The sequence below is a fragment of the Anser anser genome (genome assembly GCF_964211835.1).
Source record: "Anser anser genome assembly, chromosome: 1".
Lineage (NCBI taxonomy): Eukaryota > Metazoa > Chordata > Aves > Anseriformes > Anatidae > Anser > Anser anser.
This window is the reverse complement of record NC_139720.1, coordinates 67,261,546-67,287,904: the sequence shown is the minus strand read 5'-3', so window position 1 is coordinate 67,287,904 and position 26,359 is coordinate 67,261,546. Positions and strand designations below refer to the sequence as shown.

General features: G+C 39.6%; 1 long non-coding RNA gene across 1 annotated transcript; it reads right to left on the bottom strand.

Moving 5' to 3' along the window:
• On the bottom strand, nt 1-25,620 carry LOC310890044. The gene is made up of 3 exons (XR_014576987.1): nt 25,449-25,620; nt 2,016-2,068; nt 1-583 (listed from the first exon to the last, which is right to left on the bottom strand). It is a non-coding gene; the product is annotated as an uncharacterized lncRNA (long non-coding RNA).
• Nucleotides 25,621-26,359: the final 739 nt, after the last annotated feature.

The following is a 26,359-nucleotide window of genomic DNA, read 5'->3' as shown; positions in this document are numbered from 1 at the left end:
ACATCACAGGAATTGTTTTCGGTTCACTTGTTTCTTGGAAAAAACTTGCCCAAACTGTACACCATGGTTGTATGCATCTGCACACCCAGAGATATACTCTCTAGACTGAGTTAGCATTCATCCTTCTTTGTTACCTTCCCTGGCTTTATAGCCTGTAAATATTCCCAAACAACCATCCTATGGAGACAGGAGCATCAGGGTTCCCACCAACAGGAAACATTCCTAATCTTTGTTTAGCTTGTATGGCAGCCAGGGATATTAAGTTTGCATATATAATGACCAGATGGTCCATGGATGAAAAAGATATTCACAAAATCTGCTACAGCTATGGAAGACATCTAGCCCACTGATAGTAAACGGTCTTCTGTCCATCATATTACTCTCATGCATGCAGCACAAGCACAGGAGTTAATGTGTACATTGGGACTTATTTGAGGGTAGATGATGGGTGTAGATGGCTCAGTCATTAGGTCTTGATAGAGCAACCACTGCTGTCAAGAGCTGTTGTCCTTCTGTTTCCACCCCAAGGAATCTGCTGGCCCTTGACTCAGTAACGGCAAAGCTTCAAAGGAAGAGGTGCAGGCTAAGCATGATAAATCCCCAGGGGAGACAAGAGGAGAAAAAAAAAAAAAAGTCTTATAATAGCTGTTGGAAGAGAAACCACTACATGAAAGAGCATAATCTATCAGAAATCAGGATGGAGAGGGAGGAAAAGAAGGAGCCCAGATTCTCTACAGGAGACAGTCAAGCAATGGGAGGAAAAATGAACCTAAGCTTGAAAAGCAGTGCTTGCTATTTTCTGCTTCCCTTGAGAGTTGTGACCCTGAATACAGCATGCGTGAGAATTGAAAGCTTCTTTGCAAAATACCCATGTTTCTTGCTTTCACCATTCATCATGAAGTCCCCCCAGGACAAATGATAGTCCAAAAGAAAGATCAAAAGTAGAGATACAGAGAGTGCACAAAGAATAAATATGAGGTTGTACAAAATCTGAGGAAACTACACAGAGCCATAGCTTCCCAGAAGGGAGCCACAGATCCTAAAACCCAAAAACTTGCTGAAAGGCCATGCACACACATGACCCGACTAAACTGAACATCACACCCAGGACCAACAAGTTTAAAGGTCAATGGGCTGCTGAAGCTCAGTATAACAGCTAAATGTGCATCCTCATCAATGGAAGAGGTCCATTAAGGCTGTAGTTCAATTAATGAGAGCTAACTAGCAATAGTGTGGCATTGTATAGGGTCGCCAGTAGATACAAGAAAATGCTGACAAATATAGCATATTTTATACCTCATATACAATAGGAATAAATCAAACCAGACAACTTCCAGATCCTCTCCTTTTTAAAACACTTGAGCTCTACTCATTAAAATATTTCATTCCTGACTTCATCACTACTAAACTACTCTGTCTCTTTTGCCAGAGGTGCAGAGCCTTTACCTAAACCCCTTAAAATTGTATACTTCTGCTTCTTCTCTGTTTCAGGTTTTCTCTGGATACAGCAAACACCTGACAGATTCTTTCAGCCCAAACCAGACCTAGGACAGCAATAACACAGCACTGTAGACAAAGATGTAGGAAGTGCTATGCCCAAGGTGCATTTCCTTGATCACTGCAGTCCTCAGCGAGGTGCCAAGTACCTCAGACCACATGCCTAGGCAAAGTCCACTTGCTCACAAAAACACTTCCACCAAAATTTTCTGCCTAGACAATAGCAGCAGATCCTCCAGCCAGCAGGCTTTGCTCAGCCAAGTAAACCCCACTACTCCAACATTATATGTTAATTCCCTCATAAAGGTCTATCTGCTCCCCAAACATACGGACAGTTATTTCATTACAAGGGGTGTCCAAGGGGTGAAGGCTTGCTAGAGATATATTTCAGTGGGAATGTGCACAAAAGGGCAATTCTCATACCACTTCACTCAGCAAAGCTTAAATTGGTATTTTCAATTTAATGTTGTTGGGTTTCCTCTCTGCGACAGCAGAAGAAAATATCTCCCAGTACTGACCTGCAGTGTAGACGAGCCGAGTCCAGTCCCTGCTCTAATGAGCTTTGAGAAGCCTGCAAGAAAAAACGTGTCCTGAAGCAGAGGAGCAGAGACTTGAGCCAGTCTCTCCCACATCCCAGTACTGTAGCAACACAGCTTGTCTCCCCCAAACAGCATCTTTTGCCAAAATGGAAACGCTCCAAAGTTTTTGGTGCAAAATTGTTATCTGCTGCTGGAACCCAGCACAAAACCAGAGGGGGGCACCAGGGTCAGAACTATTATGCATTTAGATTGTGTAGTGTAGCGTATGATTTATTTTTTTTTTAAACAATAGCTATTTTCTTGCTCCGCAGATGCTGATCACTCAGCCCCAGACACCTATTCTGCGAGTTAGACACATGTTGTGAGCTGTTTATGCTGGTCACATCCTCTGTGTAAAACTTTTATGACTTTTTTAGCTTTTTATTGTTATGTATTTGGCTATCGTAGTGCTTGAGTGTGGCTGGCCCACCTTAGTCACTGTAAATCAAGTGGGACAGTAGTGAGTGATGAAGGATTTTATAACTCTGAGGAACTGGCTGAACTCTTTCCCTGTTGTTTTAAGATATTTATATTCCCTCTTCTGAAGGTGTAGAATATTCCTCAGCAAAGGGAAAGCTAGGTTTTTGTCTTCCCTGACCCCCTGTGCAGGGAGTCTCCTGAGATTACTTTCAGTTTTAACTCCTTTCTTATAAAACATGCACGCAAACATGACAACTAAGAATACACAGATTAATTCTCTAGATACAATATCCTCCTCCTGTTAAATCAACAGCAAATGCAGATTTGCAAGCTGACTCATTCTGAAACTCACTTTGATGAGTGAGTGTGATTTACTGGACTTTTCAGGTGGTCTCCCACACAGACATTGGCCACACCGAAACTCTGTTTGCCTTTTACAGAGAAGGAAGGTGCATTCTGCCCAGTAAAGGCAAAGATCAGCTCTCTAAACACCTTCAATTTTATTGTGTCCGAGACACTATTTTTCATCCTCACTGCCCTTGTTCCTCCTCTGTCACACTCAGGCCTGTTTATATTCAACACAGGCCCCAACAACGCTCCCCACTGTGCACAGAGGTGATAGTTGCACACCACAGAGCTTGCAGGACTCCTCTATGAATCTAAGTTTCTCCAGGGCAGCATCTGGGACTTACAGAGACCCATCCTCTGGACTTCTATAACTGGAAATAAGGTTTCTGTACTTTGAGGTTGCAAAGAAAAGAAGCCAAATGCAGCTTCCATCTAACTTTGCAGAAACTAAACCATTTATTTTAATTATTTTGAATGTATCCCATTAATAAAATTAGATGTTATTTCTTCTTATTTCTTTTAATACCGACATTGCTAGCTCTTTCACAGCTACCCACTGCATCAAAGAATCAAGTATTGGACTTACTTTACTACCTTGAATATATAACATGGAGAAGAATAGCCATCTAAGAGAGGAAGCATACCAATAGGGGTGTGAGACCCACAAAGGGAATTCAAACTCCACTGAAATCAGGGGATGAGCTCAGCCCAAGAGAGACAGAGTGGCAGAGGACAAAAGCCACACTTGCCCAGTGCAGTGGTCAAAAATTAGGAAAGCTTTGATATTAAGCACTGTCTGTATTTCTCACTCCTATAATTTGTGCATTTAGCTAAAGTGGGTCATTGTTCTTACTCTTCTTCAGTTTATATTGCACTTCCAGCTTCTGTGAAAAACCTGCTTGCTGTTGTAACCATTCGAACATGTCTATATCCTTTCATTCTTGTAGATTTTGGGGAGGTTTGCATTCTGGTAAGAAGGATTAGTACAAAAGCAGCAATGAAATCTTACAGGCTTTTTCCCCTTTTTCATATCAAACCAATTGCTGGGATCTTAATCTCTGGCTTCAATTTTCGTTTCAGTTATGGACAATATCACAATGTGGAAGTAATTGCTTAAAAGGTTTAAGTCCTTTGCCCCTTGTCTTCTTCATTTCATAATTGGAAGAGTAATGGAATCTTTAAGAGTCTTCAAAGAAAGTATAAATACTCCCAGAAGGAACTGAACTGAAGAAGTGGCCATTGTGGCACTTTGTAGAGACATTGTCATCTTCTGTGGTAGAGAGGAGAAAGAGAAGCTGACAGGCTGTCAGGGCAGCTGACAGCCTCTTTGAGTTCCCTGGCAAATAAAATACTCAGCCCCTCTGCTCTACCTCAGGAGCTCTTCTCCCTCCCTAATAGCTGCTCCTTTGCCATTGTCTCCCTCAACACATCATCCAGCAGTGGAGCTGCTGAGGGGAAGGCAGAAAGGGTCTGAGAGGTTCCTAAGCCCTGGACTATTTCTCTTTTGCCTCCCCACTTCTTTTTTGCAGTTCATAGGCAAGAGCTAAAGAGGTTAAAAAATGCAGATTGCTAGTCCAGAAAAATGGGCCATGTGAAGTCTAACACATTTCTGGAGGCGAAAAGGATTGAGACCATCCTGAGACTTTGAGAGTAATTGTACTGACTGAACAAAGTCAGGGAATCAGAGCTGCCATTTACATACTGCTCCACCAAAAAAAAAAAAAAAAAAAAAAAAGATATCCTTTGGCTGAATCTGAGTATGAAGTATTTCTTGCTCAGCATAAAGTCTGGAAGGTCCCAATTAAGATACATATACTTATATTGATTTCTTTTAAAACCAGCTAGTAACACTTCTACTTTTAGTTTAAGATTTCATGTAAAAATACCTCAGGGGCAAATAGTTTGTGCAAGGTAGCAGAGAAGGACAAGCCACACATGGCTTTAAAGTTCTACATACCAGTGGCAGCTCCACATCTATTTCAACCTCTATAACATTTTCCATTACAGGACACCCTACTTTTAGTAGCTTAACTTTGCTCACTCTTAGCTGTTTAAGTTTCCATGTTATGCATTTGTCTCATGCTACCAGATGAGGTAGATACACTACATGATGAGAGGAAGATGTTTGGACCACATGAAAATGATCTTACAGTGGTTTCACAGAGAAGCTCCAGGCTTTAGAAGAAGAGTTTTACTTTTGATAGAAAGACCCACTCCTACCATGGGCTGCTCTGGGCAGCTGTGTAGCCCACGATACGCCTGCTGACTATCTGAAGGCATTTACATTGCCCACATAGGAGTCTTGCAGTACTAGCCCCTAAGCCAGCAGCTACTGCACAAACTGAACAACCATCACTCTTCCAGAGTGTTTTTTTTTTTTTCTTTTTCCTCCCCAGGAGACAAAGATCTGTTCCAAGTAAAAATAAAGCAGTGTGGAGCAGAATGAGAAGAGAATAAGATTTCTTGGACTGTTAATCAGGAATTTTAAATTGTGAGTTTTTCAGACCCATAGAGCCTGGAATAAGATCCGCAAATAAGAGTGAAGTGAAGCCTTTGACTGTGTTTGCCAAGTGTAGCTATTTGCTCTTGCTCTTCTTGACCAGCTTTCAAGACCATTTCAGCTGCAGCTACAGGGCTGCCAATCTATAGGACTGCATACTTAACTGTCTGCAGTGGCTTGGGGGTAGATCAACAATCTGCAAACTCAAGCTTCTTAAACCAATTTACAGACCATACATCTCAGAAGCATGTTAAATAATTCATAGCAAGTCCAGATATTCACTGATAAAAGCCCAACATACTTAACACAACCTGAGACACTGACAGCTCTTTTAACATATATAAGCACAATTCAATTCTCTGGAAGCCCTGAAGTTCAGTTGTTCACACCCAAGAAAGTCCATAAGAACAATCAGATGTTGATTCTTCCAACCAGCCTAGCTTTTGCCAGGATCAAATCAAACTAGTTGCCAGAGTCAGCCCATCTATCTGGCTCAAAAATCAAGAGCAGGCAGGCATGGGCTCAAGATGCAGCTATCGTTAACAAGGAGCCATGCTTACCATGCTTCAATACCTCCAAATTCTCTCTCTACTTAAAAATCAGTTTCTGTAGCTTCCAGACCTGCACACATTCTTCAGGCTCACAGTCATTAAGACATTACAATTAAGGCATTATCCTCCTGTCTGGTCCACGTAAGGAAACCAAGCTGTGGCCAATGCGTCCAGCCATACAGAGTACTCCTCATTTTATGATTTAAACCAGATGCACTGGTGAGGTTTGCAGTCACAAGCTGGCACTGGATCATACTAGCCCATTTTAGGACTTCATTTGCCCGCCACCACACAAAAATGTCACTGCTGATTTCATCAAGAACAAGTGCAAGTAGTAATCCGCATGTCTAGCTGGAAAAACAGTAATAGAAAAAGCCTGGCTTGGGGCTAACACTGCTGCAGAAATCTTTCCTTTTGCTTCTGCTGTTTAATGTTTAAACCATGCAACCCTAATTCCATGTTATGTTGCTTTTTACAATATATTTTTGATTTGAAGAATAAGCAACAAGCCTGTTCCTTGTTTGGCAGCAGTACAAAGGCACTTTGAACTAACAACATATTCTGTAATCTAGCCTCAGGTATGAAGTTAGCTACTGGTTGGACATAAAGCACGTGGCTGAGCAGCACAGATCTGGCTGCACAGTCCAGATCTGCACTGCTTTTAAAACAAACACGAACATGCCTGGTTTCTGCCTTCACATACACCTGCACAGCTCCCCTGAGCACAGCATATGTGTAAATCAGAGGGCAGTCTTGAATCCACGTGGTCTGAACAAGAACTGTGCCTGCATTCATTCCTCCCCCCAAAGTCTGGAAGTCTACGGTGAACTGACATGCTAAACTAATTTTCTGGAATTTGCTTCTGTAGCCAGTCCCACAACGTGAGCCCGGGCTGTGGTCAGAGGACACTGCTGCTGAGCTGATAAGTTGGGACTGGCTAAATATTTGGGGTTCCACTTACAACTACTTCCCAAACAAGAGAGCAATTTAGAGGAGAAAGTTTTTTTTTTATTGCACATAATGACCTGTACAAGAGCATCTATATGCTATTATTCTGAATCTCTTCTACACAAAACATTGAAAGTTTGTGACAAAAAGAAAGTATCTAGTAGGAAAAAATAAGCACTTCAATCATCTAGACTTATTTGTGGATATCTGCTTCTGTATCTCAGTTACACTGGGCAGACCCTTCAAAGATTTAAGCACCAGTAGAAGGATCTGTAGCACAAGAGGATCCTACTAGATTTTCCAAAAAAAAAATTAAAAAATAAAAAATAAAAATAAAATAAAAGAGGCACATCTTAGCAGGGGTGGAAGTTTCAGGCACACGTAGGCTTTTACACATCAGTTTCAGCTTGCATACACTGAAGATTTAGACTGCAGCCCTCTGTGTCTCATGCTGTTCTTTCCAGATCAGTGGAGAAATAAGGCTGCATTGTGTTTTCACTGCCTTTTATTCATATCGGTAATATTTCCCCTGAATTCCAACCCATAACTACTACCAAAAAATGCAGCAAAATATAGTCCGCATATAGATTCTTCTATGTATCTGTTCAATTTTGCAGATTTATGGAAGCTCTTGGTACCCCAGGACCAAAGTCAAACTGATATCTCCTATCATTTGAAGAAAATAGCAAAAGGAAATTCACTATTCACACACAAAATTTCCTCCTCAGGTCTCTTCCTTGCGTTTCAGGTTAGACAGACAGAGAAATGAGCCCAGCTCAAAGTTATTGCATCTCACTGCCCTGCAGAAGGTGGCAGATCCCTTGTGCTGACAGAGCTGAAGCTGCCTACGCTTATTTGCCACATCTTTCCTGTATATACTTTCCTAATTGCCATGCACTAGAGTCAGACGTGATTGTTTTACGTGGTTGTTTTGTTTAGTTGTTAGTGCTTCCTCATGTAGAAAATAACTGATATCTCATAACCAATGTGTTGTAGTTTTTCGTCCAAACATGGAGTAGATATTTCTCCATCTCTGCAAGTGAAGTACAGCAAGGACTCGATGCATGTGTACCTTAGTAAAATTGTTTTACATGTGGTTTTACTTGAATAAGGACCAGTGATCCTGGACAGTTAATATTTACCTTAATTTTAATTTTTTATGGAAGTTGTCTTCAGCCAAGATGGTAAGCATTAACCTGGACACTGTGTATATTTCCATTTGTTTCACACATCCCAACACTTCACTGTAGTAAAGATGAAAGTAAAAGCTCCAAAGTTTTTTCTAATTTTTTAGAAGAGGGAATCCATTCCTTACAGATTCATTTAGGATGTTGGAAGAACTGGAGAACAAAGCTCTTAAGCTTTTTAGAAATTGTAACTCAACTTTTGAAATATGAACTGTGTGCCAGACAGTTTTGCCAAATGTTTACATTTTGGTGCATAGCTGAGCTGCTTATCAGAAGTTCAAATGCTCTTTGTTCCTAATTTCCCACAATTATTCACACTGCATGCTCTAAGCACAGTAACACCCTGTAGCCATGAGAGCCAGCAATCCTTCTGTCTCTCAAAGGAGACCAGGGAGACTCAAGTATTCAGCACCCATAACATGCCATAACTTCAGAGTATAGTCAGAGTGATTTCCCCCTGCATTTATCTTTATTATAAGCAAGACTACGTGCAGAGCAGTATAAGTTCTTGTATTCAGGGAAATCTTACAAAGATGTTCCCCCAAATTATGAAGCGCTTCATCTTGGTACTTCAATACTGGAAAGCAGAATGCTCTGGGCATTCTGATCCTCCCTATGACCTTTAACTCATTTCCAATTGCAAGAGCTCTCACAGGATTTTTCCACCCTGTGAAATCCCAGGCATGTGCCCTTTTCTCTCCCCTCTCCCATGGGATGAGAGAGGTCCTAGATTTTCTGTCTTAAGAGAAAGACATCTCCTGAGGATGATTTAGCCTACTATGGGATACAAACCTCCTCTGGAAGTACCATTCTCCACAGACTTAAGAGGAACAGAAAAGTCAGCCGGGACACTTCTTTGGGCACTAAAGTTAAGCATGATGAATATCATGCCAAGCAATTGCACCTGGGCTATCCAGTGAAATCAAACATCATTGAAAAAATCACCATTCATTTCAGCATTCTGAAAGCCCTTAGTTTCTCAATCAAATGGAGGAGGCAGACACTGGTAATTTTGAGGACAGGCATGTTTTCTGCTTTTTCATGACAGTAATGCGAAGTGGGATTTGGCAGGTGTAAAACAAGTGGGGAAGAGGAAACAAGACAAGAAGCAACAAGAATCGGCACCTTCTGGAAAAACAAAAAAGAAAAGACTGGGGCTAAAACATTTCATAGTCCTAACAAAGATGTCCTTGCTGTTGTTGATTGCTATAGCTGAGAAATAAAGAGGAAAAGGAAATTATTACAATGACTTAGTCTTCCAGGGGGTAGATTAGCAGAACTAGAACAAACAGAAGAGGTCAAGTCAGCACGTATCAACAGAAAATATGAGACATTAATCACTCTAATTTCCAGACACAACGTGGAAATAGTCTGAAAATATGTCAACAAATTATTTGCATGTAAATCAGCAAAGCCACAGTGACTTCAGAGGAACTCCCTTCATTTACCCAACAGACCATCAGGGCAACAGACAGGATCAACTCCTTTCCAGTGCTTCTGACAACATTTGCATTTGCTTGAAAGAGAACAGACTATCAGGTATTCAGGAAAAGGCTTTCTAGGACTGAGTGGGGTAGGTATCAGAGGAAAGGAAGCTGCTGACAACTGACAGAACTACAGCATGCTTTCTTAAAGCCAGGCTGGAGTTTTTCCCACTGCCTCCTCACAAAGCTAGCTGGAAGTGGCTCACTCCTACTCTGATCAAATGCAAGAAAAACCTGAAATTGCAGAGTGAGAAAAGTCTGTTGTTTGCCCATGGAAGCCAATGTAGTGACCAGAGAAGCTCTGCATAGAAATATGACCTCTCATTCCTACTTAATTTATTCTTTCATTCACGTATTGCCCTGAATAGAGAATTACTATCCTTAGGTATTCTGGCTTTAATATTTCAGCAGCTATCCAAAAATCTAAATACATATATGTATATATACATATATCTACCCTAAACATATCTTACTGCACTTAACCATGAAAGTCAAAGGAAACTTGGAGGTTTCTGCTCTTGAAGGTAGCTGTAAAGTTTCCATACATTGATGCCATGACAGAAGCTGACTAGAGATTCAAAATCTTTGTGTTCAGTCTTTGAAAAGTCTTTGAAAGAGTCTTTGAAAGACTCTGGTGGATCACAGTTGCATTCATATCCCCTCCTTCAAATCCAAATGCACTGCAGCAATCAATTTACCAAGACACAGATCTGATCACATTTTGCTACTGTACTGCTCAGTGAAAAATAAAGATCTAAGTGCTTAACAGAAACAACAAGGAAAATATTCTAGATAGGAGCTTGCTGGAAGGAAAATTGCACATTTGTACTTCAACACATCTAAAAGGTATAATAGACAAGAGATTCTCTATGAGAATATAAAATCACATTTAAGTCAGGATAGCACAGCAACACTCTCTCAGAACTTGCCCAACCAGTGAGAAAATGGCAATGGACTTATGTTGAACTGTCAATAAGCCTGTGGACATCAGGGAAGCTGTGTGAAGCGCCAGGATCCATCCACTTACACAAAGCTTAGGGAGGTCAGGCCCTAAAGGAAGTCTTTAGGAATTCAAATAATTCCCTAATTGCAGCAATTGTTACAGGGTAAATGGGAGTACTAAGGAACACTGTAAATGCCGAGATAACCTTCTTCTAGTTGGAATTGGCAGCTTTTTAGCTCTTTCCACCATACTGTCTTTAATTAGCTCACCACAAATCTTGCATAGGCTTTTAAGCTATATTTAGACATCGCTAGAGCCACCGGGAATTCTAACACATTTTTATTGTCACAACACGACTTTGATGCATTGTCTCTCACCCAGAAGAGCAAATAAAGTTCCTCTTTCCTCATCATTCCAGACCCAGAATAGATTTTCCCAGTGTTTTCAGAGACAACAACTATGACAAATAGAACAGAAACAAACGTGATAGATATATACAGACAAATAAGAGACGCATGCATTGCTCCACTGTATGAAGGAGAGGAAAACAGTAAAATTGTAGTTTGGATAGAAATATAAAATCTGTCATAAATTAGACCATTTATTGGACAGTGAGATTTTGCTTTAGATGCAGGCGGAATTTGTGCTTTAGGTAAGTTAAAAACAATTAGAACAACCCCACCATTTATTATCTGCTAAAGAAAGATGGTGGGAAAGACAGTGGTACAGAAACATTGCTGTTGGACTTTCACAAAACAAGCTACCAAAAAGCCCTGATGTTTGGGATGATACTGTTATCACTTGATCTAAGAGGTTACCAAATGGAAAAGTATAAAAATAGTTGCAACAAAATTCTGGAAGATGAATATATTTATGAATATATTTTTTTTTCAAAATCAGTAGTACTACAGTTTGTATTTTGCACTGATAGAAATTCCAGAAGAGATTCTCACAAGGGAGTGTTCTTGAACAGTTTGCAAGTCTCTTTCCAGAAACATTTCCTATTCACTTGAGGTCAAGATCCTATAACCATTTTTGCAAGTACAGAGCTTCAGATAAAGAAAGAGCTTAAAGACTACTCTTAAAGTCTTTAGTAGATCTGAAAACAAGCTACCACTTTCCTAACTTCTGTATCATGGCAATGAGACCACACATCTCTTCCATTAAAGATCATGACTCTTATGGGCGCTCTACTCAGGTGTTAGAAAAGCGTTGGTAAGGCACAGGGCATCCATCCAATGAAGACTAATAGTTGCAGAGTAATTCTAGCCATCATAGAAATCTCAGATAAAAAGCAAACATCTACCAGCATAACAAAGAAAAAGCTAGCCTAATGGATAGGATCACAAATGTCTAATATAAATGGCTTAAATTATTTATTGGCATTGCAATAAAGGAGATCCATTCAGAGGCATGAGTAAAAAGGAAACCCACAGGCTTTCCAGACATGTTTTCCAGACAGTATGTCAAGTTGCCATAATATTGTTCTACACTTCTGCAGTTCCTCTTCTACCTCCATATTCAAGGATGTAGCTACCCAAAATATTGAAATAACTTTAAGTGCCAGCTTCATGATCTTTATTAGGAAGAAAAGGCTGAATTAGCATTCAAACTCAATATACACATGTATGTATTGTCAGAAATCTGATCATCTCTGGAAAGATTACAACCACGAATAACCTCTGAAGTGAAATCACCACTGGCGTTTCTGCAAGTACATGGCAACATTCTGGGCTGAAGAGGTAGGACAACACTGAACGCTGCTGAACGCAGCAAGAACTTGTCAGCACTAGGAATCTTAGCCCAACCATTAAATAATTCTTCAGCAATTTTATTTTCATCAAAAATACCCTGACTGTCAATCTTACTGAGACTAAACTCAAAGAATAGACATCCACATCCTTTGACAAGTTTTTATTGCTCCTGACTCATCAGATGAAAATGCTCCCTATGAGATTCAAAGGGAGCTAACATCTTGCTTTACACACAGTCAGCTGCAGAGCACAATTCTTTCTACACTAACAAAAATGAAAAACAAAACCAAGAAATCCTTGAAGCCAAAAAGCCCAGCAGGTCTGGATAGGAACAACAGAACTGAAGCAGCACTGATAAAGTCTGATTAGCATGTAACATTCAGACATTTTTACTAGTTAAACATTATTTTCACTGCAGTTTAGAAAGAAAAGCAACCTTCACATCTTCAGTCTCTTGATTTTGCATTTTCCTAGACTCTATACAGGTTCCCTGACATAACACAGAATGCTGGGGACCTAAGTGAAAGAACACAAAGCTGAGTTTCTGTATTTAATTGATTTTCCTTAAAAATGATGACCAGGAAGGCGGGGAGGAGTAGGGAAAGCCAGCTGGTTCAGAGGATTAGTAGTGGGATATGGAATATTTCCACCCTAAACCAACACAGTTCAAAACCAGTCCAAGGCAGTGGGTGCTTTGAAAGTCATTTGATGACCTATGTGAAATCAGCGAAATGAGCTGGTTGTCTCAGTAAAACTGCTAGCCATTTGCCTATCTTACAGTTGACTTCCTTGGTTGAGGTCTCTACAAGCACTCCAAGAGGAGATAATCACTGAAGTGTATCTATAATGCACATAATATGGCACATCACTGTCTCTTAGCAGAGAAGATGCTAAGGAGGACCTGGAAAAAAGCCACTGTTCAGATCCAGCTGAAAAGAAATCAAGTCTGAATTTGAGTTTTTGCAATGACAAAGAAGAGGTTACCTCCTGAAGTGAAAACATACATAAAACCGTGATCTAAATTAATTTTAGATTACATGCGAAACTCTCATAGTGAGTTTCAAGGAGTTTCAGACATGTACAGGAATCACATCAGTTACCACTGAAGCAGACAACATTGAGCAAATAAAAAGTATTTTAGTAAGACAGCACCAAACAATTGCGTACAGAGCACAAGGAGAAAGACGCAGTTATAGTTTTAGTTAGGTAGACCTTAAGTCAGTGAGCTGGAATTTTCTCCTTTTGAGACATTTTAACACTTTGCTCTGGCAGAGCTATGTAATCTCAGTATTACAACTCATCCAGACTGTTTCTACAGTACCGTATCCCCTAACAGCCTGAATTGATCTGACTCCCAACAACTACTGAGATATTTAGTTCTGAGTTAGGAACAGAGTATTACCTACTGACCAAGGCTGCTTCCTCTAAGTTTGATGTCTGCTATCCAAATAGTTTCAGATGGCCCATTTCTGGTGAGTTTATGAAGAACCGAGAATCATAACACCAGTTTGCAGACAGGGAAAGGAATACATGGGAACCTTTGATAATCAGGACTACCACTCTAGCCAGGAACACTCTTGTTCTCCTTCCGTAGAAGAATGCAGTCAGCATCAAACAGGGAGTTTTTCTTTAGTGGTGGGGGACATCTGTATGCCAAAATTAAGCAACTCTTAGGATGGCAAGAAAGTTTCTCATACAGCAAGAAGCTTCTGTTCCATTGAAGCCACTGAAGTTAAAATTCAATGGTCAATACATCAGACTCAAGACTCTTACAGTCATCCAACCAACTGGAATGAAATAGCATCAGTAACATCTGGCTCCAAAGTCTAATCTTTATAACCAATATCACCAATTTTACAGAGAGGCTATTCTTTAACTATAACGTAATTGTCTTCTGTGCTTACAGCATTATTATAACATAAGTCAACTCTTTTGTATAACCTGCTCATTGATAACTAAATAATGGACAAATTCCTCATAATACCTGGACAAAAACTCTTCTGCCTTCAGAAGGGATTTCCCCCTGGTATGGCATTGCAAGAAGCACGTGGAAGGGAAAAATTTTTCATTATATCTGTGGAAATTATTTTTCATTTATGTCAAAATTCCAAAGCTGGGGCTAAATGATAATCAGTACAAAAAACATGCTCAGGGTTATAAACAGAATATCTCCGTTAGTGATTAGCAAAGTTTATTCCCAGCATAAGCCAACAGTGTGCATGTTTAACAGTCACAAGCAATCTCCCCACTGTCACCTATTAGGTCACAGGTCTAGATTTGTCAAGTCTTCCTCATGCCTGGCACTTCAAGGTCTCAGGACTCCAAAGTCCACCTGCCCACATTAAGAGAGTCCCCTATGGCTAACCAGGTTCCCCTGAAATCTCTCTTATGGCAACAGAAGGATAAAAATTAAACAAGTTGATTTGCAGGAAAATTGAGCATCCTTATTAAAAAATGGAAACAATAAATCTACTCAAGAGTAAAACCTATGAAGATATTGTCTGCAGTTTTGTCATACCAGCTACTTTTCAACAGGGCAACCAGTTCTCCCATCCCTTGCTCCTGGAGGACCACCTCTCTCTGCAGTTTCTCCTCCCCAGTCACAAAGCGTCCCCACAACAGCTCAGCAGAACCAACACAAACTTGGACAGCAAGTGACAAAAAAGAGTTTCTTCTCCTATCAGTTCTTCCTGTTCTTTGCTCAGTGGAATTTCACTTTAGGATTTCTATCAAATATAGCTTTGAGTATTCATACTTCTTCTCAGAATGGATTACCAAAAAGCTCTCCAAGATCAGATTTCTTCTCCTGTGAGTTTCTCTGAATTTCCACTGTATTCTTTACTTAGCACATTCTTTCTAGCTTCAGGCTCTATTGCAAGTTGCAACATTTTCAAAACTGGCAAAAACTTTATAAAACATATACCAGAAGACATACTCATTGTACATGTTTTATGAGAGTCAAAGCTTTCAGCTTGCCTTTAAATTTTCAGAGACCACCCATGATGTATTAATAATATAGATGAAAGACTTTAGTTACAATGTTTTTTCTAAGTGAGCTTCCTGTTCGCATTTTTGGATCATACTCCAAATATAATTTTGGCCCAAAGGATTAGCAAATAGAGACAATAACATAAAAAAATATGTACAATATTTTAAGCATACAAAGTTTTATCAGGGGTTAAATCTCTATACCACTTCCCCTCACCCCCCCCCCCCCCACCCAGTCAGTGGGCCAGAAAAGAAACTAAATTCTTGATTTTAAACAGCAAATCAGTAGCAGCAGAATTAGGACTTCGGGTTTCATATTTTTTCTTGGGCTAAAAAAATTCCAGTTAGAAAAACTGGTATAGGAAAAATGGGCTTATGGCAAGGCTTTTCCATGAAAATCATGTTTTTCATTGAGAACTGGTAACTTTTTGCACCAAAATAGTCCAAAATAGATTTCATTTGAAAAAAAAAATCCCTTCAGAAATGTGAGGATGTTGCTTCTCAAGACTTCTAGGACAAACACCTCAATCTCACTCCCTGAAAGAGTTTTTCAACAGACCCAGGCTTCTCATGAGGCACTGCCCAGTACCCCAACTAATAAAAAGCTAGTAGTACATCCTAGGATTGTGAGGGACTGCAGGGACAGTTGGCACCAATCAAATTCTAAGTGAGAACTTTAGATCTCAGTACTGTTTTCATGACGTCAGTTGAAAGTCTACAATTAAGAATCTTTTTTTTTCCCCTGCATTTAACTTTCAAAACAATCTTCTTGTGAAAATTATTTCCATTTCCATCAGCATTTTGAGAGACAAGCAGGCCACTAAGGGAATTAAAGTTTTTCAGGCAGATAACTCCCCATCATATGTGCTCTTAAACAGAAGAAATGCCTAGAGAAACAGTGTTTCAAATCATGAAAACTATGAATAGCAGAATTTTATCACAATTTAATTCATTTTTTGAGAAGCTTGCCAAAACTGCTGCAAAGCAGCAGATACACTTTAAAAGAAAAGAATTTTAGAGTAACATTTTATTTCAGTGACCTGAATTTCAGTGATGTGCCCTCACTTGCAAAACTGAGGCAAAACATCTGTCCTTTTCCATTAAAGGCATGAACGCCCTAAGAGCAATAAAATGATACTGTGATGGTGAGCACCACAGAAGTGTCTATAAATAAATTCAAACAAACATTTTTCTGGAATGTATACAGTGAAGGAACGGATAATATGTTCCTCTTCCTAGGAACAGTGTACTGCATTAAGTAGCTAGAGTGATCTAAGACAGACCTGGCTTTACATTTATTCCTGCAAGTTACTTGCAAGGTAAGAGGGATTTTCCTTGACTTAAACCCTCAGGATTTTTGGTCTTTGTCCAGAAAAATATTTCCAACTCCGTTTCAATGGTAGAGTGTACTGAGAGCTCTCAGTGCTCATTACTTACCAGGGGCTTGTGTACCTGTGGGACCTCCACCTGTTCAAAAAAAACTTCTGGACTTTGTACCTTTCCCTGCAAATCATAACTGGATAGGAGTCCAGAACAAACATTTTCAGGCCTTCACTAAGAAGTAGAAACTGGATTCACCTACACAGGTGAACATTCAAGTTCAAAAAACAAATAATCTGTGTAAATGCCCATTGACATATTCTAAAAAGTAGGTTTCTCAAAGCTATTTTGCTCCTCAGATAGAAAACTAGTCAAATAGTTTTTCAGTACTTGCTATCACAGTCCACCCAGAACAGTACTTTTCCATAGAAAAAGTGATTTTAACTGTTTTTTTTTTGTTTGTTTGTTTTTACAGAAAACATTGTCTTCCTGAAGGATTAAGCACAGTACATTTAAACATAAACTGGCACCATTTAAGTCAACGGTAAAATTATTCTCAGCTTGAATAGTGGCTATTCCCCACAATAACATTTTACCAAGAAAAATTTCAGCTAGAAAAAGTGGCAAAAAATCAGCCCACAAGCAGAGATTCAACATCAATTGAATCACCACAGTTAATACATAAAGACAAATTATTTTGCATGATGCTTTTCAGGACAACTTCCAGGGTCCTGTTTTTGTATCCTGACAATTGCCAATTGCATGACTCTGCAAAAAGTCACGTCACTACAAAGTCACATCACTGTATACTTGCACAGTGGAAACAATTCCACATGAATTCAGATAGTGAATGGCATTTTCTTCCTAAGGGATAATTCCATCCCAATGAAAGGTGAATGTGCTGAGATCCCAAAAGAGAACCTATTTCTCTGTGCATTTTTACACTTGTTTTATTTAGGGCTGTTACTTCAACTTGAGAGACACCTCAATACCCTCCTTATTTCTTTATTCTCCTACTCTAGGATGTGACACTCAAAGAGTGACAAAGTGACAAAGAGTTACCAAACTGGGTAGCAAGCACATTTAAAAGGGCATTAATAGATCCGTAGATGGGCCTAAGGTACATAGGTGACTTCATCCCACCAGAAGTGTACCCCACCGGCTTTTTCTATTTTGATTCAAGCCCTAAAGACCTTATATTCTTGCTACTCATGGCTGCACTCTGAACTCACTGGAGCTCTGAGGAAACCTGTTCAACAAGAGTGAACTCCAGATCCACAGTACTAATGCAAGCATCTTTAGGACCACTCTAAAAATCACCTCTTTCAAATACGCACTGTCTAAATACCAGTAAGGCTCTGAACATTTAAAATTTCCATTTTCAGCATGACTCCAACATTGTTCTAATTAGCAGATAGACCACTATTACCTTATCTCTGTTATTCATACTTTAAGGTATTAAAACCAAAAGCATAAATATTCTCTTACATTCTTACGGTATTTGTTTAGCTTCTGTACTTCCTTTGGCTTGGACAATTATAAGAGGCTCAGTTTTGTTTTGTTTCCCAAGTCTGTTTCACTTTAGGGGCATATTAATTTTGGTCAGTGTTTCCAAGGAAAAGAATTCAAGAACTATTTCTACAGTGGGCCACATTCCATGAAAGCCAGTAGAGAAAGACACACACAAAACTTGGATGCAGCCCATCAGATCTTTTAATATCCTGCTTTCCTTTTGTTTAACCTACAATTGTACTGGGCTCCAAGTATGTCAATTAAAATGATAAATTAGTGTGAATATTAGAAATGGACTTCTCCCAAAATCTCGTATTTAAATACTCAAATACTGTAGAGGACATCAGATCTCTGCCTAAATTACAGAGTTAGTTTTCTCACCAACACTACAATCAACAGAATTAAACACCCTAAGGCCAAACGTTAGCCTTGGGTTCCATATTTAATTACTATATATGCTATATAGAAGTATTGCTGCATGATTTGGCATAGAATATAACCTATGGGCACAAAGTAGTAGTAAAATATTCTGCAGCTTCTCACATACCCTTGACAGCTGAATTTTAATTCAACACAGTAGAGGGAGGTCTTTTGAGGGAGCAGCTTCAGAATATTTGCAGATGTCTTAACCTAAACAGTTACATAGGTAGAAGATATCATTTGTCAGTTTTTCATGGCGTTGATAATCATCACCAGGTTGCCAAGGTATCAATTAGCAGAAACCTTGAGCTTATGAAACAGTTTTCTTCCAGCCTGTATTTCAGATATATGGGCCAGAAGCTACATATTTTTGTACCTCAGAATAGAACATCATGATTAAGTACACTATCTGGGATTTCAGATGAAGAAAGGTCAGACATTTATAAATACCATTTGTATCCTTTGCCTTGTTAAGAAATTTTTGTCCAAGGCATTTATTTTTGCACAGTAATTCTTTGGTACCATTAACATCAACCAAAGATTATGGTGAAATATGACTACTACTATTTAGCAGAGAGCTGTTGTGACCTTTGGCAAACGTACTTAGCCTCAGTTATGACTGCATGTTGCTAACATCGAAAAACTTAGTTGTTGTGTTTTTTGTTTCTTTTTCTTTTTTTTTTTTTTAAGAGATTATTCACTTTGAAATTAATAACTTATGGAAATGTGAACCCTAACCCATTTACTATGAAGTTATTTCTCATGGAAAGAAAAACCTGGGCCTCTCTACACCATCAAGATGCCAAGCACATCTACAGCTGCTGTTGAGGCCTGGGCATGTAGCACGTCCCAAAGAAGTTAATGCTATGAGAATACTGTTTCCCTCTGGCCTACCTGCAATCATGTAGTCCACGGAGGGATGCAAACAGGTACAGAAGTTTCTATTCAAAAACTACATTCCTCCTGCTCACAGTACAGACAAGTCCCAGTTAATTATTAGAGGGATTCTGTGAGACTATCTGTTGACTTGGCAAGGAGCAGTGACCCATAGGGTTTCCAGGCAAAAGACCACTGTGCAAATGCTGGGTGACTGTGACATGCGGGGTCACAATGCCCACCCCCAGTAGGTCTGATGCTAGACACTCAGTGCCATCACTTCTGGGTCTGGCAATGCTGGCAACCCCATTCTCACCAGGGACCTGTGAAGGATCTACTGGTCCAAGAAATTCACGCTGCACATGCACAGACCCGTTTGCAAGTGTGCATCAAGGCACACAGCCATTACTTCTAAGAATAACCTCTACCACTACCTACAAGGTGTTCAACTCTAACCAGTAACAGACAAATCTTTATTTACCTGAGGCTTCTAGTGATGCTGTGGCACCAAATGGTCACCCTAAGATGAACCGAAGAACTACAAAAGAATTCTATCAACTTCAGTAGCCTTTTACAATTGGGCTAAACTAGAGCAGCATGTTACTTGGATCATATATTACATTTGCCTCTGATTGTATACAACTACATACGTATATATGCATGATTTTATATATTTGATTTTATATATTGAGCAGAAACTGCTCAACCCTGAACCACTGCCAATGGAAGTCACAGCAAGACACTGCATTTTAGTCCTGAGAGACAGATGTGGTACCTGGCTTTTGTGCCACGTGCCTCATATCAATCAAGCACTTGAAAGAATCAGTCATCACATTTTCCAAGTGAGTTAATGTCTGACAAGTTATTATGGAAAGCAGTTTCTCAACTATTAACCAACAAGCCTTTGTCAGACTCTAGAGAATCTAGATTTCTAGAGGGTTACAGCCATGGCTCCTGGAAATAAGGCCCAAGAACTATCCCTTCCCCTGCTGGTACTCAAGGATATCCAAGATCATGCAGTTACTTCTTTCTATATGGATAAATATTAGCCTGTGCATGGAAATATTAAACCAAATTTTGGAAAAGTCTAGCTTTTGAAGCATGATTATTTCAGTGCTGTAAGTCACATTCATTGCATTTCCTTTTTTGTTTTTAAGGCAAAAGAGATTAAAGCTGATGGTGGAAGGAAGGACTAGAGAGGCCTTACAGGAAAGAAATATTATAAGCTAGAAAGAGAACATTTATTATAAGTGCATGCTTTAGTGCTGTAGTTCATGAATAATTAGAGTGTGCCTCACCCAAGCTATCTAAAACGGACCAGGAAGACAGTATAATAGTATCAAGTTCTGCAAGTAGTAAACATCTGTAAAAACAAAGAACCATTTTTGATGAAAGCCATGCTAGCATTTCATTTCCTTCCCTCCCTCTTGATTAATAAAAAATGAAATGCAACAGGAAAGCTACTTATATATAACACTAATTATTACAGACCAGAAGGCGGCAATAGGTAAGGTGATCAGCATTTTCTGAGCAGAAAAGTTAATTCCACAAGGCCCTTAACAGTATCCTGCAGGAGAAGACATTTAACTTTCATGAACTTTAATTGATAAAACATTTAGATCCTAATTACTTCAAGTGATTCAAAATTTTTGAAAGGCCTGTAATGATTTTTTTCCACAAGCATTTTAGAAGCAGAATGAAAGGTTGGCACATCAATCATCTGCAAGCAAAAAGGATCTCCTCATGTGTCAAGTGCATTATGCCTTGAGCTGTATTATTGAACACAGAAAAGACTTGGCATGGTATTCATCAGCATTTTAAAAGCTCTTGGTTATCTCCCTGATAAAGTGATTGTACCTTCATGGCACTAGTATATTAAAAATATATATATAACTGAGAACAGGCGTTAAGAGTATTCCTAATTTTATACAGTCATCTGGCTATGAAGTCATGACACCAAGTAATTTTACAAGTACTGTGAGAATAACCAGGAGGCCCTATTAACATTACCACACGGTCTCATTACAACTTTTAAAGTACTCAGCAAAATAAAATGATAGTCACCATGAGCTCTCCAGATTCATGGGATCTTGAACAGTGAGCATGGAAACTATTGCAGTCTGTACAAGATGGAAAGTTAAGGGGGTGGAATAAGGAAGGAAGTGCCTTTTGGAACTTGTAAGTAGTTATTTACATCTTTCAGTTTCAATTTAGTAATACAACTCTAGCACAGAGGAAAGACAACATTATATGGCTCCTAGCTGCAAAACAAAATTCATTCAGAAAAACTAAGGTCTGTATGAGTTTTTTCAAATACACACAAACCCATGTATTCCTTGTAGTCCAAATTCAAAACTATATAGGTTTAAATTGGCTCCAGATTAAACTTCAATTCATGCAAAACAAGGCTCAGGTTTGCTTGAAAACATACAGGGATCAGTGTTGTAAAGCCCTGGGCTGTGACAAGACACAATGAGGACTTTTCATTAAGGGGACTGCACCAGTTCAGAGCTAACTGGTGTTAGGCTTCATGCAAAATTCTGGACAATCTGAGAATTCAGCTGTACTAAAGAGAAGGCACAGCTCCAGGAACCAGATATTTGAAAGTTCTGTAAACTTCTGTAAAGTTTCCAAAGAACTACAATTTTACAGCAAAACTTTAAACACAGTAAGATTTCCCGTAGCTCGCCTCCCACATCTGCAATAAGGTTATTTAATGTTTGCCACCATACCAATATAGAGGATTGCAAAGACAGAAATAGGTAATTGCAAGGCTATCACTTCCCCCATAAAGCAATTTGAATTCTCTAGATGCATAGAGAATACACGCTTCTGACTGCTGATTTCAGTTATGCTGCTATTTGAGTCAAAATAAAGTCAACTACTTATATACAGATGCCACTAAATCCAGATGAAGTGTATCAGGCCTTTTGTACACTCTGCTTTCCACCAGCTTATTGTTTTCTTTTGACAACACGTATTTTTTGGAAGCAGAGAGATCAGATATCTTAATGTATCTGAGATTTCAAGCCTTTCCAGGAGGGACTGTCTAATGTAATACATAAGGAGATTGACATAAAAGCCAAAGTACATCAGCATAAATCCTGTTCCTTGAAGTAAAGGATGTCATCACCATCATGAAAGAGATAAACTTCCTAAAGTGAACTCTTCCACCTCGGGCTGCTGCTGGATCTTCCATCCTCCTGAAGTGTCCATCTTGGGTGTAAATCCCTCAAAGCAGGAAACATTTTATCTTCAGTAATAACAGGAGACAGCCAAGTACACGGTCTGTGCTAAGTAATATACACAGTGAATACAGTCAAACCAGGCATGCTTATGTATGCATCTCCACCGCATCCAACTAGACATACTATTGAATAATGGCCTATTTTGAACAGATACATGAAAGTTTTATTATTTTCTATGCACCTTCCAAGCAGTGTTTCCAGCAGGACTTCCAAGCAATTGGCTTGTTCCCAGGACTTCTGGAAAACCCTTCCTTCCTGCAGCATGCCAGAAAGCACTTCATTGCGAGCATGGATTCCCCAAGAACAAGGCAGACAGAAGTGGGGGAGTATAAGAAAAACAGCAGGTTCAAGGCTCACAAAGCTGCACAACATCTTCTAATGGCTATGTAGGCCTTTTGCACAATGAATATCTGCAACTGAATATCTGAAGCTTTGGATAAGCTATTTTATTGGCTGGAAGAGTCAGATGGAATTTGAGGAATTGTTATTGGTGTGAGAGTCCACCATGGACACGCACCAGTGTCAGGATAAAGGCTCAAACTGTATTTTAGGACATCCTAATAGATCAATACATTGGTTCCCCATATCATCACTCAAAACAGAGGCCTCAGGAAAAGCATCCCAGGGGCTCTCCCCGGGATCCTTACCCAGGACAAGGGCAGCAAGCCTGGAAAAATCTGCGTCAGTGAGGAGAAAGTGGTCTGGGTCTCTTCCAGATCCCAACAAGACTTAGAGAGAGACTCCCAGATCCTAACACTGCAACACACGATGCCACATTTCTCTCAGTCAGCTGAGCAGAGAGAACACACAGCCAAGTAATAAGCTTTGGACTTACCCCAGGTGCCTCATGCGGGTGGTTTTGGGGTGAACCTGATGTTTTAGAGGTGTTTCAGACTTGTTGCACACACACAGCTACCTTTAACACAGCCAATAGCTCAATACTTCCAGAGCAGCTGACTCATTGCACAGAAACTGTGCAGTCAGCCTGGTTTTGTGCCATAGAAGTGTCCACGATTTCCAGATATACAACAGGCTGAGGACAGCACCCCTCAGCAAATCTGGCCAAATATAGAAAACTCTGATTACATAGAGGTTTCTGAAAAGGCTAAGAATGAAAGAAAATGAGAATGAGAGAAGACACGTCTATGAAAACTCAGCCATACAGTAGCTGTAACTGGAACTCATGTGATTTCTCCCTAAAAATTATAGTTCTAATATGTCAGAGCTTTCCTTAAAAAAGCATACACATTTGGTTGCCTTTTAGAGCTTGCATTATCATTGTCTTAGCACAAACGAGGCCAGAGACAAAAAAAATGCCTTTCAGACCAGCTTTAAAGACAAAAAACCTTCAGACTTGTCTTCTTCTGGTCTTTCACCTTGACTCCAGCCACAGACCCTTAATTTGAGCTAACAGCACCTGGATTCCCAGGCTGTTTTGTATATCCAGGCTGTGTTGGTTTGCAAGCTTAAAGGAGATCTTACACAAGTTGGCCATGGCGCACACACTGCGTACAGAACTTTGCAGGATGTTATGCAGCAGCAGCAACTATACCTAGGTTCCCCACCTACTGGCTATTAGCACATCTTTATTTCTTCATCTCTTATCATAAATTGCTCTTGAAGTGACTGCCAAAAGAATGAAAGGGAACCTTAGAAAACACACAGGAGTAGAAACGCTCACCAAGGAAGCTAAACAAATCTTCATTGCAATTAAGCTAAAGCAAGGACACACCCAGAGCAGTTAGCAATTCCCCTGAGTAGGGCTCCTTTCCATGCAAAATTTTCTTCACACATAGATTTCTTTAGGTAAAGCTTCCCCAGTTAATTTAATGATAAAAGAGCAAAGCTCCTGTGTTCTTCAAGCATTCAAACATTTTCCAACACTTTAAATAATTTAAGTGGTTCTTTGTGTCCCTTCCACCACATTCAGTCTTTCATCCTTTCTTGCCTTTTTTTTTTCTCCTGGTTGGTTTTTCTTGTTGTATTGCTCTCAGCTCCTGTAATTTCCAGCAAGGAGCCACTGGAAGCAGCTCCTGTGCTGGCCTGGTATAAAAGTGCAGCTTTCCTTTTAAGCCTTCTCTTTGGCCCGAACACTCAGCTGTAATACTATTTGAATGGCATCATTTAATGAACGCTGCAATGCTCATAACTCAAAAACTGCCTCACAAAAGCTCTTCATTCCTCCCTAGCTCAACAAAAAAAAAAAAAATCAAAAACACATCTGTCAAAAATGTAAATTTTTTTTATATGTATACACACAAATCTCCTAACAGTTAAAGCAAAATTACTTCTCAAGCTCAAAGTTGGAAACAGATGACAAGTACAGCACTGAGCATCTGATAATATTTTGGTAGCACAGCTAAACTGCTTATAAATATTGTTTTGGGATCCTTCTCCCACCCACCCCTGCATATTGAAAACTCTCAACTAAAACTCCTGAAGTTCTCATCAGCCCTTTTTCCTACCATTGCTTGGTCACATTGAGGGCTTGTTTTCTTTCAGGATAGACATTCCCCGCTGTGCTTTTCCTGGTTTCGGACTATTTTTAATATTTACTTTAAGTTGCTATAGCAACAGGGAATCACAGATGGTAAGAGTTAGAATTATGCCACAGGAGACATTTATCATCATGGCTTTGTATAATGTGAGCTCTTGTTCTCTCAAATTTTCCCCGTACTGGACACTCCCCTGTTTATTTTGTGATGACTGCACTAATGAATGCATATGCCTAATGAAAAGTAAGACTCAAATGTATCGGTACATGTTTAATGGCATATGGTAATTGCATTAATGAGAAAGTGCCAGCATTTATTTCTTTCCATTTCCCACCACTACTGAAAGAGCCAGATTTCCTATACCAGATTTCATGCTTACCTTGTTCCACAAATAAATCACCTTATTTCACTGGTGCAAGTATTTGGTACCATCAAGGTGACTGGAAGCCAGACTGGGTTACATACAACATAAGAGTACTTTATGCACCACAGCCCCCCAGGGGAATCATGTACATCTCCAGTAAATCAGAAAGGACCTAGAAAGGATTCAACAAAATATATGAACAGCCACTAGCATCTTCAAAAAATGTGGTATGCACCTATAAGACCTGGGCCTGAATGGCGGAAAATCCTGGATCAGGGGTCACTCAACACCTCTGGACACCAGATCAATTTTCAAGTACTAGCGTCAGAAAATATTGGCAATTATTATTCTGTTTTTCATGCAGTTTGAGCCAGCTGAACCAGTTTTAGTTGTTACCCCAGCTGTGAATGTTTGGATAGCAATCACAGTATCTTCTCCCTGTAAATTCTCAAAAGCCCTTTTAAAATGAAAGTATTTTAAAATCAGTTTTCAGAAGCAAAGTTCCCTTCCAAAAAGGTGAAATGATTCCTTGGTGCAAATCACCAGCAAGACACTCCGAGCTGAGCCATGCCAGCCTCCCTGGAAATCCTCACCATCACGTTCCCCTCGGAGAGCCCAGGATGATATACAGTCATAAGTTACTTAGGCCTCACCAGCTTGGTCAGTTACTATGGTTCAATACAAACACACAAAACACAGGTCAAATTCTCCCTTTGGCACATGGCACGTTGCTGCAATAGAGCATCTCCAGGATTTAAAAACAAGAAACTTTTGGTTCATATTTCAGGTACCAGAGAGCTTCAAGTACATCTTGTCCTCTAAGGATACATCAGTCACAGAAAAATCAAGTGAATTCCACAGGTCAACCTTGAAGCTGTCTTAACAGATATCAGTGCTCAGCCTCACTAGGCAACTCCCACAGAAAT